The 19,229-nt window shown below is 38.5% G+C and overlaps 1 protein-coding gene across 1 annotated transcript in view; it reads left to right on the top strand.

Annotated features, from left to right (window-relative positions):
• The window catches only part of LOC115936549 (uncharacterized), a 541,924-nt gene that overhangs the window by 470,169 nt on the left and 52,526 nt on the right, over window positions 1-19,229 (top strand). The window contains exon 6 of the mRNA XM_081825587.1: window positions 4,655-4,793. The gene's annotated coding sequence lies outside the window, so the exon portion shown is untranslated. The remainder of the gene's footprint in view (window positions 1-4,654; window positions 4,794-19,229) is intronic.

Below are 19,229 nucleotides of genomic sequence, written 5' to 3'. Positions count from 1 at the left end.
GGCGCCTGGGTGGCTCAGTTGGTTAAGCGGCTGCCTTCAGCTCAGGTCATGATCCTGGAGTCCCTGGATCGAGTCCCGCATCGGGCTCCCTGCTCGGTGAGGAGCCTGCTTCTCCCTCTAACTCTCCCCCCTCTCATGTACTCTCTCTCTCTCATTCTCGCTCTCTCAAATAAATAAATAAATCTTAAAAAAAAAAAAATACCATCAGCTTTTTTCACAGAGCTGGGACAAATAATCCTAAAATTTGTGTGGAACCAGAAAAGACCCCGAATAGCCAAAGGAATGTTGAAAAAGAAAACCAAACTGGTGGCATCACAATTCCGGACTTCAAGCTCTATTACAAAGCTGTAATTATCAAGACAGTATAGTACTGGCACAAAAACAGACACATAGATCACTATAAAAGAGTAGAGAATCAGAAATGGACCCTCAACTTTATGATCAACTAAATCCATCAAAATCCTGGAGGAGAAGACAGGTAGCAACCTCTTTGACCTTGGCTTCAGCAACTTCTTGCTCGACACATCTCCAAAGGCAAGGAAAACAAAGGCAAAAATGAACTACTGGGACTTCCTCAAGATAAAAAGTTTTTCACAGCAAAGGAAACAGTCAACAAAATCAAAGACAACCTACAGAATGGAAGAAGATATTTGCAAATGTCTTGTCAGATAAAGGGCTAGTATCCAAAATCTATAAAGAACTTATCAAACGCAACGCCCAAAGAACAAAGAATCCAGTCAAGAAATGGGCAGAAAACACGAACAGACATTTCTCCAAAGACATACAAATGGCCAACAGACACATGAAAAAAATGCTCTACATCGCTCAGCATCAGGGAAATGCAAATCAAAACCACAATGAGATACCACCTCACACTTGCCAGAACAGCTAAAATTAACAAGTCAGGAAATGACGGATGTTGGTGAGGATGTGGACAAAGGGGAACCTTCTTACTCTATTGGTGGGAATGCAAGCTGGTACAGCCACTCTGGAAAACAGTATGGAAGGTTCCTCAAAAAAGTAAAAATAGAGCTACCCTATAACCCAGCAATTGCACTACTAGGTATTTATCCCAAAGATACAAATGTAGTGATCCGAAAGGGCACCTGCACCCCAGTGTTTATAGCAGCAGTGTCCACAATAGCCAAAGTTTGGAAAGAGCCCAGATGTCCATGGACAGATGAATAGATAAAAAAGATACAGTATATATATATACACACATTGGAATAATATTACTCAACAATCAAAAACTTGCCATTTACAACAATATGGATGGAACTAGAGGGTGTATGCTAAGTGAAATAAGTCAATCAGAGAAAGAAAAATACCATATGATTTCACTCATATGTGGAACTTAGGAAACAAAACAGAAGAGCATAAGAGAAGGGGGGAAAAAATAAAACAAGACAAAATCAGAGGAGACAAACCATAAAGAGACTCTTAATCATAGGAAACAAACTGAGGGTTGCTGGAGGGGAGGAGGGCTGGGGGGATGAGGTAACTGGGTGATGGACATTAAGGAGGGCACATGAGGTAATGAGCACTGGGTGTTATATATCACTAATGAATCACAGACCTGTACCTCTGAAACTAATAATACACTATATGTTAATTGAATTTAAATAAAGAAAAAAAAACAGGTGATAAGGACTGTAGGCTTTCATAGAGAGGTGAAGTGGACAGAAAGAAGAGAAAGTAAGGTGTAAATTTTAGGAGATTTGAGTCAAGTTTTACCAATACTTCAGGAGGAAAAAGGGCCCCAAATGGAGATGTGTTACATAAGGTTTTTCCGGACTTTTCTGGACATAGCACAGTGAGATTCGCAAGCATAATAGTCTCATATGTGGAAAACTATCTCTGAGAGACAATATTCATTGCTGTTTGCCTTAGATCCTTAGATGAAAAGTGTATATTAACCTTTTTTACTAAATATTTTTATATCGTAGTCTTATCTCTTATGCCTACAATTCTGAGTATCCTTCTCATAGCTGAGTTGGCTATGGACAAATAGAGGTATTGCATGTAACTTTTTATGTACAGGTTTCAAAATAATGTACCTCTCTCAAAAGGTTTAATATTTCCCAAGAATTATGTATCTTAAAGGTATGAAGATGAAGTAAATAATAAATTGTCTGTATGCTATTACCACATGATAGTCTTACTTTAGCTGATAAAATAGAAGTATGTTTCACACTTTTTGATTCAAATGGGAAAATTAGTCTTTAATTAGTCATATTATTCAAAGTGACCAGTAATGCTTCTTTGGCATAGATGATGATTTAAAGAAATCATCAACCAAATCTAAAGATAGAAAAGTGTCATAGAGTAGCTGGCATAAGATACAGAACTTGAATGATGGGACTGCAATAGGCAGAAATGAGAAGGTATCATTTCAGAAAGAGGGAAGGAAGACATGAAGACAAGAAATCAGAGTATGTTTGGTGAAGGGCCTATGGTTCCATTCATCTGAAGGGTGAGGTACAGAAGTCAGCTTTAGGAGCCAGCTCTTGGCATAAGTGTTGATGTTCTCATGATGGAACAGTGGTCAGGTTCTTCAGTGAGTTTTTTATGCAGTGGGCACTGATAAGTGGAAACCAAAAAGGGAGAAGCTAGAGGATGACAAGTGTTGACTACTCTGGCAAATGGGCATGATTGGGACCAAAATTAGTATTATTTTTTAAGATTTTATTTATTATTTGACAGAGAGCACAAGTAGGGGGAGCAGCAGAGGGAGAGGGAGAAGCAGACTCCCTGCTGAGCAGGGAGCCCAATGTGGGGCTTGATCCCAGGACCCTGGGATCATGACCTGAGCCGAAGGCAGACACTTAACAACTGAGCCACCCAGGTGCCTCATGGGGACCAAAATTATTATGTATGACTGTTGCCAGTTATCCCCATCCACTTACTTGCTCTGACAATTTTATACATTTCTTCCTTCTCTCCACCTGTGTAGGAGGGACTTGCCTTGTCAGCTCCATTTTTTGGTTCTCACAGTCAAGAATGAAAAATGAAAAGATGTTCAATATCACTCATCATCAGAGAAGTACAAATCAAAACCTTGATGAGATACCACCTCATACCTGTCAGAAGGGCTAAAATTAACAACACAGGAAACAACACATGTTGGCAAGGATGCAGAGAAAGGGGGACCCTCTTGCACTGTTGGTGGGAATGCCAACTGATGTAGCCACTCTGGAAAATAGTATGGAGGTTTCTCAAAAAGTTAAAGATAGAAATACCCTATGACCCAGCAATTGCTCTACTAGGTATTTACCCAAAGGATACAAAAATACAGATTTGAAGGGGTACATGCACCCTGATGTTTATAGCAACATTATCAACAATAACCAAATTATGGAAAGAACCCAAATGTCCATCGACTGATGAATAGATAAGGAAGAGGTGGTGTGTGTGTGTGTGTGTGTGTGTGTGTATGTATATATATATTCCATATATATATATATATATTCCATATATATAATGGAATATTACTCAGTCGTGAAAAAGAATGAAATCTTGCCATTTGCAATGGTGTGGATGGAGCTAGAATGTATAATGCTAAGTGAAATAAGTCAGTCAGAGAAAGACAGATATCATACGATTTCACTCATATGTGGAACTTAAGAAATGCAATGGATGAATATAGGGGGGAAAAGGGAGAGAGACAAACCATAAAACAGACTCTTTAAACTATAGAGTACAAACTGAGGGTTGCCGGAGGGGAGGTTGGTGGGGGGTTGGGTTAAACTGGAAATGGGAATTAAGGAGGGCACTTCTTGAGATAAAGCACTAGGTGTTGTATGTAAGTGATCAATTACTAAATTCTGTTCCTGGAACCAATATTACACTATATTTAAATACAAAATTGAAACAAAAAGGAGAAGAAAAGGAATGAAAAATAGACAAAAAAATACAAAAAGGCAGAAAGCCTGTGCCATTGTTATTAGAATGGAATGGAATGAAATAATCTCCAGAAAAACCCAATACATCAGCTGAAAAACAGTTTTCTTTCTTTCTTTCTCTTTTCTTTCCTTCCTTCCTTCCTTCCTTCCTTCCTTCCTTTTATAAATCCATAACAAAGTTAGATAATCAGAACCAGAAATTTAAGGAAATATTCCCTGTAGGGAGTAACTCAGTGCCATTGTAATTTAGACATAAATATAAATTATATTCATTGATTAGTGGGATTGGTTTATGGTAGAAATAAATGAGAAACTAGGGGGATTTTGCTTAATTAGACAAGGACTAGGGAGACTTTTAGGACTTCTGAACAAGGTGCTGATGTGATTGGTATTCTTCCCTAGGAAGAATCATCTAATAGCTTTATTTATATAAAGGAGAGAGGAAAAAATAGAAGACAAGTGAAATCAGATAAGAGATATTACAGTATGCCAGGTGAAAGATAATGAGAGGTGTACTAAAAGGTGAGAGTGAGGATAGATAAGAGAGGATACCAAGGTATTTGGAAGCAGAATCAACAGAACCATTATGAGAAGCAAAGGAAAAGAGTTGACAATTTGATGTCTGAGGTCTCAAGAACAGAAAGAATGGAAGTGCCATTAACAGAAGAGGGGATGCCAGAGGAAGAGATGACTTCAGGGTAGAAATAGTAAGTTCAATTTCACATGAGGTGTTTTTGATATGCAGGTGTAACATCTGGATTGTCACGTGGACAACTGGAAATGTAAGCTCTCAGAGGAAAGGTCTGCGTCAGGCCTGCTCACCTTGGTATCTCTGAAGCCCAGCATGTAACAGGTGATCAACAAACACAGCTAAATGAATGACAAGTGAATGTAAGTCAATTCAGTTCTCTGAATTCTTATGACATTCTATTGCAATTATTTCCTGCTTCTGTCTCTTTATTTATAGTCTCTGAGTTTTACATATATATCTTGGATCTCCATGGCTACGTGCTTGCTATACATTAAGCTCTCAATACATGTTTGTTGAGCTGATAAGTTAGGAGATATCAACTCTTAGTTTACAACCCTATTCACCATCCTCATCTCCTTTTCTTTATATTCAAATAAGATATAGCTCACGGAATGTCATTTTAATGTAAATAAATAAAAATGCATATCCATAAAATTTATTTTAAAGAAAGCGTGACAGTAGCATATCATGGGTTTTCCCATTACTTTGGGAGTAACTATAGGTATTTCAACATTTGGCAATTCTGTTTGGGCTAATAGCCTACTTGCAGTTGTCAAAAATTTTAGTTCCTTTCAACTATAAAAAGTCTGGAAAAGACCTTTGGGACACAGCTTGGAAATGACTGTTTAAAAGTAAACATTTTTTAAATTTCATGAATGGTTGGAGTTCCCCATACTCAGCAGTTACACGTGACTCACTTTTGTCCCCAGGACAAGCTTTCAGAGCAAATGCAGACTGCCAAACTGAGTGTCTCCCAAGGCTCCTGTGATAACAAGTTCTTCTCAAGGTCCTCTCTCTACCCCTGCAGTGTGCAGGGTCTTTTTAAGGAACACAGCATTTCCATTTTGGGCAGACTTCTCATCCCATATTCTATGTTTGACAATATATGAACGTCGTATATAGACAGTCCCCGATTTATGATGGTTCAACTTAACAAGCTTTTTCCCTTACAGTGGTGTGAAATTGAGGCACATTCAGTGGAAACCATACTTAGAGTTTTGGATTTTGATCTTTTTCCTGGACTAGCAAGATGTGGTGCCATACTCCCGGTGACCCTGGGCAGGGGCAGCGAGCTGTGGCTCCCAGTCAGCCACGTGATCACAAGGGTAACAACTGATACACCTACAACCATTCTGTACCCATACAACTATTTTGTTCTTCACTTTTAGTACAGTATTCAATAAACTACATGAGATACCCAACACTTTATTATAAAGTAAACCACTGTTGGATGATTTTGCCCAACTGGAGGGCACTACAAGTGTTGTAAGCACATTTAAGGGTAGGCTGGGCTAAGCTATGATATTTGGCAGGTTAGGTGTATTAAATGCATTTTTGACTCATGATGTTTTCAATTTACGATGGATTTACCAGCATGTGACCCCATCGTAGGTCGAGGAAGATCTATATAATATATTTACACTGAAAATGTCTCTTTGGTCATTATGGATCATTTACTGGAGCTGTTCTTCCCTCATACGCATGGTTTAATAGTAAGATATAAAATTAAAAATTTTAATCTGCAGCCATTTTTCACCCTTTGGGCTGAGATGTCTTCATAAAAGTTAATTTTTTTTTAGAAAAGGCAAACCTTGAAAACAACATCTGGAGTTGAGTTCAGAAATTAGAACCAGATATGCTTCCTTTTTTTTTTTTTTAAGATTTTATTTATTTATTTGACAGCGAGAGAGGGAACACAAGCAGGGGATGTGGGAGAGGAAGAAGCAGGCTCCCCGTGGATCAGGGAGCCTGATGCGGGGCTGGATCCCAGGACCCTGGGATCATGACCTGAGCCGAAGGCAGACACTTAACTGACTGAGCCACCCAGGTGCCCCCAGATACGCTTCCTTATCCATATTATTTCAGTTCACATGATAGCCTGCCAGAATGGAGAAAGGGAAAAGGTTTACTAATTTATTTTTGTTTTGTTTTTGAAGAATAATGAAAATATTTCAATGCTCAAAGTAGTTATGAGTCTTTTTTTAAATGAAGACTGAATATAGTTATCCCAGAATATGTATAAAGAAATGTTAAAATTAGTATAAATTTTAGATATAGTTAGCATTATTACCATACACGTTCAGAGGATTTACTTAAGGGTTTCCTTAAGTAGCAACAGCCAAACAGTATAAACTGCTAATAGCTTGATTCTAAAACCAGTTTTCCAAGTAATTTATGTTATATGGGTTTGTAAACAAAAACAGAGAGCATCGTGGATCACCACATCAAAAACCAATGATGTATTTTATGGTGACTAACATAACATAATAAAATAAAATTTAAAAAAAAAACAGAGAAATTAGCCATTTGATTCGGCCATGTTACAAGCATTAGTATGCATCCCATTCAGAATGCCGTCATAAAAGAGCAAGTAGGGTTTTTGTTTTCTTAAAACTTCAACAGTGATTCATATTATGAAAAGAATAATTAGACATATGCACAGAATATTTTGGGAAGGTGATTAGTAGAATTCTAAGTTGGTATTTACAATTTACCAAGCACTATGGGACCCACTGTGTTTTACATTTACAATAACCTTTAAGAAAACCAAACACGTATTTTTCCATGTAACATGATAAAATTGAAATCTGCAAATGTAGTATGTTACATAGTTACTTTCATGAAGCCGATAAGTACTAGAACCTAGAACTTCTGTGTCTTAGATCAGAGCTTTTTCTTTTCTTTTCTTTTCTTTTCTTTTTTTTTAATATTTTATTCATTTATTTGACAGAGAGAGACACAGCGAGAGAGGGAACACAAGCAGGGGGAGTGGGAGAGGGAGAAGCAGGCTTCCCGCGGAGCAAGGAGCCTGATGCGGGGCTCGATCCCAGGACCCCTGGATCACGACCTGAGCCGAAGGCAGGCGCCTAACCACTGAGCCACCCAGGTGCCCCAGATCAGGGCTTTTTCTATTATTGCATGTTATTTTTTTTGCATGATGAAAATCCAAAAACCATATCCCCTAACTGGCTGGTATTTGGGACCTAGACTGACTGCACTCAATCCTAGAAAAATCTACCTAATGCTAGTCTGAAATATTAGCATTAAAAAATAAACATATTAACATTGCACTTGGAGTATCTTTGTAGTAAGGAATCCATTAAATCGGGAACTCATTACTTTGATGGGATATCTTTATTAATGGATTTTTCTAATTGGCTTTATAAATACGGCTTCATTTTCTACTTTTTCAATTGTTTTACATGTAAATTTCTCCATAATTTTTCCTTTTTAAGGAATTCTACAGTCATAAAAATAAGGCCTTTGTTCATTTAAGTGTTGAAAGAGAATTAAAATAAATAAAATCTTTAAAAAAATAAAAGGGGGGGGCGCCTGGGTGGCTCAGTTGGTTAAGCGACTGCCTTCGGCTCAGGTCATGATCCTGGAGTCCTGGGATCGAGTCCCGCATCGGGCTCCCTGCTCGGCAGGGAGTCTGCTTCTCCCTCTGGCCCTCCCCCCTCTCATGTGCTCTCTCTCATTCTCTCTCTCTCTCAAATAAATAAATAAAATCTTTAAAAAAAAAAAAAAAGAAAGAGAATTAAACTATCCAATGAATATACCACATTAATATTTATTTTCAGTTTTTTGAGAGGGTAAGCGAAGACATCTATTAAAATCCGCTCTACATCTCACAAATGAGAAAATTGAAATAGAGTGCTCCTTTTTTAAAAAATATTTTATTTATTTATTTTTAAATCAGAGAGAGAGAGTGAGTACAAGCAGGGGGAGCGGCAGGCAGAGGGAGAAGCAGACTCCCCGCTGAGCAAGGAGCCCAATGGGGGGCTCGATCCCAGGACCTCATGACCCGAGCCAAAGGCAGCCGCTTACCCGGCTGAGCCACCCAGGTGTCTAGAGTGCTCCTTTTTTAATGTAGGGTTTTCTAAGTTTCATGGTGGCACAGCCCTTTGGCTATTCTGTTGAGGTCAGTTCCAAAGTCTCATTCTAGTACTAGATTATCAGGTGCTCCCAATAAGCATGAGCCTGGAACTTTTTTTTCCTTTTTCTAACCCCCTTCCCAATTAATGAATAGTCAATCTGGTCTCTTTATATAGGATTAACAACAACAGTAGCAGTGGCAGCAATAATAACAATAAATGTCTCTCATTGTAACAATTTTGTATTACCAGGTGTGAAAAAGCAGTAGCTGCGATGAGAAAATCACAAAATAATGATAATGCATACTTTATAGTGTATAGAGTTTGGCTTACTCCTCAAAACCTATGACATAAGAAGTGAAATTTGTATTCTTTCCATGCTAAAGAAATAGAATAAGGGCTCTGAGAAGGTAAATAGGGTATGCAAGGTTCCATGGACAGTAAATGGCACAGTTGTGTTAAGAATCCAGGCATCTCTACGCTACTACAAATTTGCAATGGGTTCACTCTACCAAATTCTCTAATTCTGAAGCTGCATTCAGTTTGATTAGCCAGGTGAGACAAGTGTGGGCCAGTCTGGAATTCAAGAGCTCTGAATTCCTGTCTTCACCACATCTAGACTGATTAGTACTCTCCAGTAGCATGACATCATAGTTAAGCATGGGCTCTAGAGACATCCAGACCTGGCTTAAGGCCCCAGTCGTCCAATTACTAGCTCAATGAGCTTCAGCAAGCTAGTTTATCTAGGCCTCAGTTTCCTCATCTGTAAAACAAAGATTCTTATGAAACTTATGTAAGATAACAAATTTAAAATTCTTGGCCACAATAGAGGTGTTGCATAAATCATTGCTCCCAGCATTTCACATTATGCTGATTTCTCTTCTCCCAGGAATGCTCAGCAGATGATAATATGTAGATCAAAGTTTTTTGGAGGAAAGAAAATGAAAAGCAATATAGGTTTCATCACACATAAAATGCTGAACACACATGGAAACCTTTCCTCTGGTCATTTACATTCCACCTCTTGGACACCTTGGAATTATTGCAAGGTCCTTGAATCCAGATATATATGAAGTATTTCTTTGAACTGGATAAACAATATGTCTTATATCGTTATATGACTCCATCTTTTTTGTCTCTAGGTTTTCAATCTCATAATAAATAAATTTAAAACTTACTAAAAAGTTTTACTGAATTCTATTATGAATTTTCTTGATCAACAAATGGTTAGAGTATCACTGGTGTTACAGATGAGGTAGGAAGGCATTGCTTTGTGAAAATATTTGACATCATTGAAAAGGGATAGGAATCAAGGTTAGCTTTCAAACCTCAATCGACTTGAATTTATACACATTTCTAAAATCAGGTCAAATTGATCAAAATCAATTTGATTTTGATTCTTAAAGGTTAGAGGATTCCTTTTTATTTATGGGATAGATCTATTTCCTTGAATGTATCTCAACAACTAAATCAAGATAATGTTTAATTAAATAATCATCATTAGCAATTAATGCCGTGTTTTTTTCTGTCTCCTTTTAATTTTGTTACCATCCAAAAATGTAGGATTGAAATACAGTAGTTACAAATATAAAGGTGAGAAACTCGCTTGTAATTCCAATGGATTCATTCAAAGACACCCCAAAATCTTTATATTAAGTGGTGATGACTTCAACAACGTGCTTGTATGCATAGATTCAGAATTTTTCTGTATCATTTAGCATGCCCTCAGTCACAAGCAATAGAAAACTCAAAATGGATGAAACATTGGGGAAATTATTGGCTTGCGTACCTGGAAATTCAGTGGTAAGGTAAACTTTGAAGGAGGAATTATCCAATGGTTCTGATTGAATTTCCCTGCAGTTCTCTCAGTTCTGTCCCACTCAAGATGTGATCCTTAGAATAGAGCAGGATGGCTTCAGAAGATACAAACCCCACCACAACGAATGACCCACAGGCTTGAGGGAAAAAAACAAGAGCTTTCAGAACTTTCTCATAAAAGAGAGAAAACTTCCTGAAATCCCCAGCAAGCTCCCTTTTGTGTGTTTTTGGTTAAAATTGGGTTGCATGCCCACTTGTGTAGCAATGTTTGAGGCAGTAGAGTGGTGGAACTGTGGCCACCCTAGGTCAGTTTTCCCTGTGGTACTTGGCTGCATAATAGGAGGGGGATGAGTAAAACAAAATTGGGATTCTCTTGGGGAGGAAAAGTGGAGAACACATACTTCTGTGGAGACAACCATCAGTGTCCTCTGCCTCTTCTAATATCTACCCATTCATTTTTCTAAGACAGATTAACTGAATTTTATGATCCTAAAACACAAATACTCCTTCTGATATGCCCTTGTAAGAAAAGTAAAAATGTTTTAAGTATTAAATAAATCGGCTGCCGCTATGAAATTTTTACACTGTTGGCAAGCAACCATGTCACATGGCATGGACAAGATTAAACTTTAATGGCTGGATTAAGTCCAAGTATAGTAAAACAGGCCTGTGCAAATATGTTTCATGCACATATAATGGTACATATTGCCTCTTAAAAATGTAAACCAAAAGATTGCTTGCAAACTAATGTTAAACAAGAAAAATTAGATTTCTCAGCTTTGGGATAGGCCTGCAGGAGTGGTATGGTATTAAGATTTCTGTAATGCTAGATATTACTGTGATCTATGGATTGATTTCAGCCAGTGATCTGTCCAGAATCCAGTAACAAAAAAGAACCTTGCTGGAAATGAGATATTACTGACAAGAAGATTTATATGCAACTGGTAATGTTCACCATGATTTTTAAAAAATGAGACATTAGAATTTTCAGAGCTGTAATGGATCCAAATATAGATTTTCTGGAAATAGTATTTTGGGCCTTGATGACTGCATCAAAGTAGGAAATATTCATTTTATTTTAGAATTTCTTTTTGTTCACTGCCCTATAATTGTTCTTAAAGTGCTTCCCAATCTTTATCCCAAAGAGGCAATTGGACTTTTCTCTAAAACTAATGTTAGTTTGAAAAATAATCAATTTTTATTGTAGTTGATTATTTAAATATTTATGCAACAGGCACTGTCTGCTCAGAAAGAATTATAATGAAATTCATAGTTCCTGTGCTTAAAGAATTTAAAATCTATTTGAGGGCGTCAATCCAAAAAATATAAGAAATGATTAATAAACAATAAAAGATAGCATTTAATTAACCACTACATTGTGACTCAGGGCATATTGATGTAGAGAAGACCGGAGAAGGAAAATCATGTGCTTCAGAGAAACTGCAGAATCTTTACCGTCACATTAAGATCTATTAAACACTCCCCATGTACCCAATATATTTAATGATATATCATTTAATCTCACAACAGCCCTATAAATTCCAATCGTTATCATCAATATTATACAGACAAAGAAATTGAGGCTTAGAGAGATTAACTTGCCCAAAGTTGAAAGGTAGGATTAGGCATTGAGCACATATAGTCAATTCCTACAATGTCGTTGCTTGGCTACTAAAGTATTCTGCCTTCCTGGCATAAAATGAACCTGAGTACTCTGCAGACTTAGCAGTCCTTAATCAAGGGGGACAAAGAAGGGTATTTTAGGAAGGGGCACCAGCATGAGTGAAAGCATAGTCACCGAAGTGTCCATAGTATATACTGGGACCCTTAAAGAAACTACCCCAGTTGAGACCAAAGTTTAGACAAGGGCAAAGAGAAAGAAAAGCTTGCACAAATCCAGTGGAGCTGAACCATAGAGAATAATAAAGGCATCGAGGAGTTTTACAAAACGATTGCCCAGTAGAAAGTAATTGCTGAAACTCGTCACCTCTCTTTCTCATCCTCAGCTCTATCTTCAAACTCCAGAGGCCTTGAAATGAATCACTGGAGACCACACAACATCTTTCAGACACGTAGATTAACTCGAAAGTGGAGAAGTGTTCTTCATAGCTAAAAGGTTAATACTTTTCAAATCCTGGGTCAGACGACCCGAGGGAGCAAGCCAGGGACCTTCTGGTGACCTGGAAATCCCGGCCGGCCCCAGGTGCCCTCCCAGGGCTGCTCCTGCACATTCCAAGCATTTTGCATTCTCCCATCTCCATGGCAGCTTGAAATGGAACGCAGGCTCCCATGGCGGCACAGCTAAAATTCTCCTTCTAATTTGAAGTGAAAGGAGCTCCAAAATTGAAATAGTTCATACGTGCATTTTTATAAATATGTGGATAATCTCTGGGAAAAAAAACATAAAAACTGGTCATTGCCATGGCCTCTGGGAAAGACAGCTGGGTGCTTAGAGGACATTCAAAGAGAGGAGACTTACTTTTCCTTACCAGCCCTTTGTACTTTTTCAATTTAGAAGGCTCTACGCACTTTGTTATGTACTCAAAAATATGTATATTGCAAACGACTTGACTTCCTAGTGGCCTTTTTGCCTGTCCCATGGTGCATTCAGAGCATAATTGCTAGTTAATCTTTCCCGAAGCACAATTCCCATCACACGCTACCTCTAGTCCAAAACCTTTTGAGGTGGCCTATCACTAATAATACCTAATTGACAAGGTTGACAAGAATTGACTTACTGGTATGATTTATATTTCACACTGCATTTTGAAGTAGGTGACACCTCACAGACAAGTAGGAAAATGGCATGTAGGGAATTTAAAAGGTTTGTCCAGGGCTACACCACCGACTGGACTGATAGGACCGTTGAGACTTAAGCCTGGAATACTTGCCCCTTTCTGTGATAGAGCACTTCCTCATCCTGCCTCTCACACACTGCTTGTTGAATTACATCAGACTCTTTAGCCGGCCTTTGATCTTTAGCCTCCCTTAGAAGTTTTCTCATACAAATCCCCAACACCTCTCCTTTGTTCCAGGTAAACTACTTAAACGCTAGTTCTTGAAATACCTCTCTTTCTAGCCCTGTACCTTTCCTCATGTCCTTTCTTCCCCCTGAGAATGGCTCCCCACTTCATTTATCACCTATGACAATCTTCCGTGGCTAACCACAGATGGTCCTCTTTAGTGCAACTTCCTCTCACTCTCCCAAGATTCCAGTATTTCCCTTCCCAGCACTGTATTTGTACCACGCATAAAACTGCATGTTAATCTTAAATTATAATTGTATTGGTGTTTGTCCTAACCTGACTGCAAAGCTGTAAACTTTGGAAACAAAGATCATAGCTATCCATGTTCAGATTTTCCCAATATCTAGCAAACTGCTTTTCCCTTTTAAGGGCTCAAAAATATTTGTTTAATTGGGTTTGAGAATTGATTTTCTGGGGCACCAAAGGTGCACTGTAAGGTGAAGTGGACTTTGGAGAGAACCCAGAAACTCATTTTACAGCTGCAATCACAAACTCTCTGAAATACAGATGTATTGTGTTAGCACTGGGCTTGTTTCTTTTTGTGATTTAGTTTTTAATTTGAATTACTTGCCAGCATTTAAAATCAGAAGATTTCATATAAAAATCTGGATTCCTAGGTTTTTTAACAACACTGAGACTGCCCTACCACATGAAAGAGTTGTCTGGAGTTGGTAATATCTGTCCGGTTTTTTTTGTTTTTTGTTTTTTGTTTTAAGATTTTATTTATTTATTTGACACAGAGAGAGAGCACATAAGCAAGGGGAGCTGCAAGCAGAGGGAGAAGGAGAAGCAGGCCTCCCCGCTGAGCAGGGAGCCCAATGCAGGGCTCGATCCCAGAATCCGAGGATCATGACCTGAGCTCAAGGCAGCTGCTTAACCAACTGAGCCAGGCAGGCGCCCCCCACACCTGTCCATTTTTGATGAAGTCCAGGCTGCCTGGTGAGCCACCACTCACTACTGTCCTACACCTGGCTGGCTATACTGATTCATAATACCTGTTGGATGCCATATATTTACATTTGCAATTCCTTCTAGAAATGTTGATCCTTTTTCTTTCAGAAAAAAACTCCCCAAGATTCATCTCCTCTTCCCAGAGCTTTATGCCCCGTTTAACAATGGCCTGGTGAAAGCAATTTTCTCAGTCATCCTTGAAAGAGTAATTCACCCTCTTCATGCAGGAAACCTCACGCAGAAGTTAAGCCAATTGTTACATTCAGGAATGTTAATGGAAATACAGGGAAATTCTATACACAGGGGAAAAAAATTCATTTGAACCACAGGATTTCTCGTTGAGACATTGCCAGTGAGGTTACCTACTAGTGTCCCACAAGTGGGGAGACCCCTCATAGACCCCTCATTCTCATAGACTACAATGAAGGTGACAGCATTGCATGGCCCGAAGGACTCTAAAGAAGGACAATCCAGTGCTTTAATTATTTCTGTGACATTCCTACCAAGTTCCTTTCTAAAACCTTCAGCTCGGGGCGCCTGGGTGGCTCAGTCGTTAAGTGTCTGCCTTCGGCTCAGGTCATGATCCCAGGTTCCTGGGATCGAGTCCCACATCGGGCTCCCTGCTCAGCGGGAAGCCTGCTTCTCCTTCTCCCACTCCCCCTGCTTGTGTTCCCTTTCTCACTGTGTCTCTCTCTGTCAAATAAATAAATAAAATCTTTAAAAAAAAAAGAATAATAAAAATAAAAAAAATAAAAAAATAAAACCTTCAGCTCTCTGATGAGGGCAAGCCGTTTTAATTTTCACAATGTGTGCTGCACAAGCATTCTCTCTCATGTGTAAGGAAAGATGATTTACTGTCACTTTCCCTCATTGGTCCTTCATTTTCCCTCTGGAATAACAATAATCACGTGGAGACTTTTTAATATATAAAGACCATGATCATGTTACCTCAAAGTCTTCCATTCTTCAGGTGAAATACCTATGGTTTCTGGTTAGTAATGCCCTCATAACTGGTTTGTTAAGTCTTCTCTGGTTTGTTACATTCCATCAAGATTTTTGGCACCCCAAACTAGACATAGCATTACAGGTATTGTCTGGTCCAACAAGGTATAGCAGAAATGTATTGAATCACTTCATTACTATAACTTTATTTATGCAGCCTCAAAGCTTAATTAGTTTTTTTGGCAGCTATAAATCTCTGTTGACTCACATTATGATTGCAGTCAACTGGAACCCTCCAAGTTCTGTTCAAGCTCATCTTCCTCATCATGTGCTTCCACAGTTGGATTTTTAGGCTTCATATTTATCCTGTTAAATCTCATCGTGTTTATATTGGCCTATTATTTCAACTGTTGAAGTCTTTTGGGATTGGATTTGCGAATTCTCCCTTCTTGATTTCTGCCTCTGCAAATTTAATGTGTGTGTAGTTAAATCTTTCCTCCAGGCCACTAGAAAACAAGCAGAATGGGAAAAGACCTGACTTAAGTTCTCCCTCATGGTTTCTAGATTAAAGCTGGCCCCTCAAAATTTCTTTAAAGAGTAGTCATTTACTTGTCACTGATCTACCTTACTCCTGTGTTAGTTGTCTCATCTTGTCTTCAAGTTCCTGTGAAGAAAGCATTGGATTTCTCACATGTACGTATATATACACAAATAGGCATTTTCTTTGGGAGAGGACTCATAGCTTCCACTGGGTTTTCAGAAAGTTTCCTGACATAAAAAAAGATCAAGACCACTAATTTAGTAAATTATTCTGATATACAATACATAAAAATAATTCTGCTTTTTAAATCTTTAGTGATCCTTATTAATTGAGTGCCTATTATATGCCAGGAATGCTCTAGATATTGAGGATACAGTTATGAACAAAATAGACCAAGACTCTGTCCTCATGGTGTTTATATTCTAATAAAGGGAGAATGCTAGCCTACAATGACTGAGATTAATAAAGAAATAGATAATATTTTTAATAGTGGGAAGTGCTAGGGAACAAAAATAAAGCAGAGCGAGGAAATATGAAGTAATTGGTGAGAAGACTGTCTCCCTGGGAAGATGACATTTGTGTAAAGACCTATAACAACAGAGGTAACTTGGTGGGTAGAGATCTCTATCAGGTAGAGGTAACAGCAAGTTCAAGGCACCTGGATGGCAAGATTGTTAGCCTCCCCCAGAAACAGCAAGACTATGACAGAATAAACCAAAGGCAAGTAGGTGGAGATGTGTTAAGGGACGAGTATGAATGGGGAAGCTAAAATGGCTCTCCAGCCAGGGGTGGCAGAAGGGCGGCCTCCTTAAAGTGTATTTAGAAATGTTGCGGTAAGATATTCTTTGGTTGTCACAATGACTCTGGGACACTACTGGCACTTAGGGAGAGCAGAGATAACAAAGATTTTGTAATCTCCAAGACATTTTGTACAGTGAAAAACTGTTTTGCACAAAATGCCAACGTCATCCTCATTCAGAGACCATTTAGCCATTTATATAAACTTTGGATTTTCCTCTGAATGAGGTGAGAAGCCAGTGGAGACCTCAGTGCAGAAGAGTGAATGGTCCAACTTATATTTAGTAAGTCTCAGCCTTGCCGTTGTGCTGGAGGGGAAGGAGACCAAGGCAAGGCACAGAGACCAGTTAAGAAGCCGTCACAATAATTAAGGCAGGAGATGATGATAGCTGGACAGGTTGGCAGGATGGAGAAGATGATAACTAGCTGGATTCTGAATAAATACTTCAGATAGAGCCAGTAGGTATTGCTGATGCATTAGAGCAGAGTGCTAGAGAAAGAGAGGAGTAGAGGATGAATCTAAGATTTTAGGCCTGGTCAGTATCTGTCATTTGGAAAGAGAATTGTCATTTGTGGTTGTGATGGGAAACACAGGGGGAAAGCAATTTTGGTGGGAGGCAGAGGGATTAGGAAGACTGCATCAGATGCCACTCAAGTTGCTAGTTGTGCGTAAGGATGTGTAATGTATATAAGGATATGTGTGCAAGTATGTAAGGGTGCGGAATGTATGCAGATATAGTTACAGAGAGATGAAGATATGGATATTAGTATTCTCATGGACAAAATGTAGACATAGAGATACAGAAATGTAGAAAGAAATCTAAAAGAGATCAGCAATGTTAAATTAGCTATCTCTAGTATTTGAGTTCATTGATTTTTCTCTTACGTGCTTCCTAACTTATTTATATTAAACATGTCTTAATTTTATGAAATGGAAAAATGTTTCATATCTACAACATTACTTTCTAAAGCTCACTTGTGACAGAGCTCTGATTTGATTTCTCTTCTTATAGACTCTCTGTTCTCTCTCCAACTGCTTACCCATCAGCGACCAATGGACTCGCCACTTATGGATGCCACTTTTAGGGATTTTAAATCTCAGCTTCACTCGCTCTACTGTGGTCATTATAACCATGCAATACATTTCCAGACCCTCAGGATTTTCCTTCCAAGGAGAAATGGCAGAATTGTTAGCAGCTGGATCCTCTTTGAAAGAGCAAGCCACACATACTTACTGAGGCTTTGGGGGATTGTAGGAGGAGAGAAACAGTTGTCACTTGGATCCCCTTTCCTGGCAGCACCTCAAAGGTTACCAAGTGAGAATAGCAGTGCCCAGCTGCCCTGAAAAGCCAAAGAAAGAATGAAATTTAAAACTTGAATTGCCTCTCTCTTCTCATTATGTATTATTTGTCAATCATGGATAAAAAGTGGTTTTTGCCCTCCAGCTGCTAGCCCTGGGGTGCATATATCACTCAGTGGTGCCACTTTCCTGGGGAACATTGCAAGAAAAAAAATCAGTGATTGCACCTTTCCTTCTTTTTCTCATTCTTTTTTTTCCCCATTTTTAACCCAGTGGCTTAAACTAAGAGGGCAAATCTCTTTGGGGGAAAAAAAATGTATACTTTGGTTTTTATGGTGATAGACATCTTAGATACTGAAATAAGGTATATTAGAAGACATATGAGGAAATGTTTCCCTCTTTCCTATTGGAACCAAAATGTCTGAAATTTAATGGATTGTTGAAACCTGTGGAAGAGGGGATATTCTATTCCTTTGTACTGGGCCTTGGAAATGAACAATAAAACGCATATTACCACTCCATATGAAATGCAGACCTTTAAAAATAGATTCATTTTGATTTCTGCCTTTCATACTTATTTTACAATATCAAAACACATTGCCTTCACTTGTACATTTTATTCATGTGACATAGAAAGTGCTTTTTAAGTTTCTTTGAGCACCATTTTAGGACCTAAGTAACTTTTTATGGTACTATGAAGGGAAGCGAAGACAGAGAGCTCAGGTGTGTTTTAAGTTGTTGTAATAAATACACATTAAACCATATTACACATGACTTTCTGTCTAATGCTTCTAAACAAAGCACCAAAGCATCACCTCAGCTAATCAAGCGTATTCAAATAGGAATCACTTTAGCATCTATTTGGTTTTAAAGTTTGCATCTTCAGTTTTTATAAAGGAGAAAAGTCCCAATAGAGGCAATGCTGAACTTTCTTAAGATTTGTTTCAGCGGGACGCCTGGGTGGCTCAGTCGGTTAAGCGCCTGCCTTCGGCTCAGGTCATGGAGCCCCACATCGGGCTCCCTGCTCAGCAGAGAGCCTGCTTCTCCCTTTCCCTCTGCCTGCCACTCCGCCTACTTGTGCTATCTCTCTGTCAAATAAATAAATTAAAAAAAAAATCTTAAAAAAAAAAAAGATTTGTTTCAGCAAAAAAGTGCACTAAAAGCATTAGTCGTCACAGCTTTTATTCTTTTGTAAGTTAAACACTACTCACAATTCAGAATTGTGATAAATGGATCCATTGTACAGGTGAATCAAAATGCTAACATAATTGATAATCTGCAATAAAACATCCTGTTCAGTAAGATGAGGCGTTTTCTCTTTTTTT

This window comes from Leptonychotes weddellii, chromosome 7 (assembly GCF_054177405.1).
Source record: "Leptonychotes weddellii isolate Sample4059 chromosome 7, ASM5417740v2, whole genome shotgun sequence".
NCBI classification, from domain to species: Eukaryota; Metazoa; Chordata; class Mammalia; order Carnivora; family Phocidae; genus Leptonychotes; species Leptonychotes weddellii.
The sequence above is the reverse complement of the archived record's forward strand: the minus strand, read 5'-3'. Positions and strand labels throughout refer to the sequence as shown.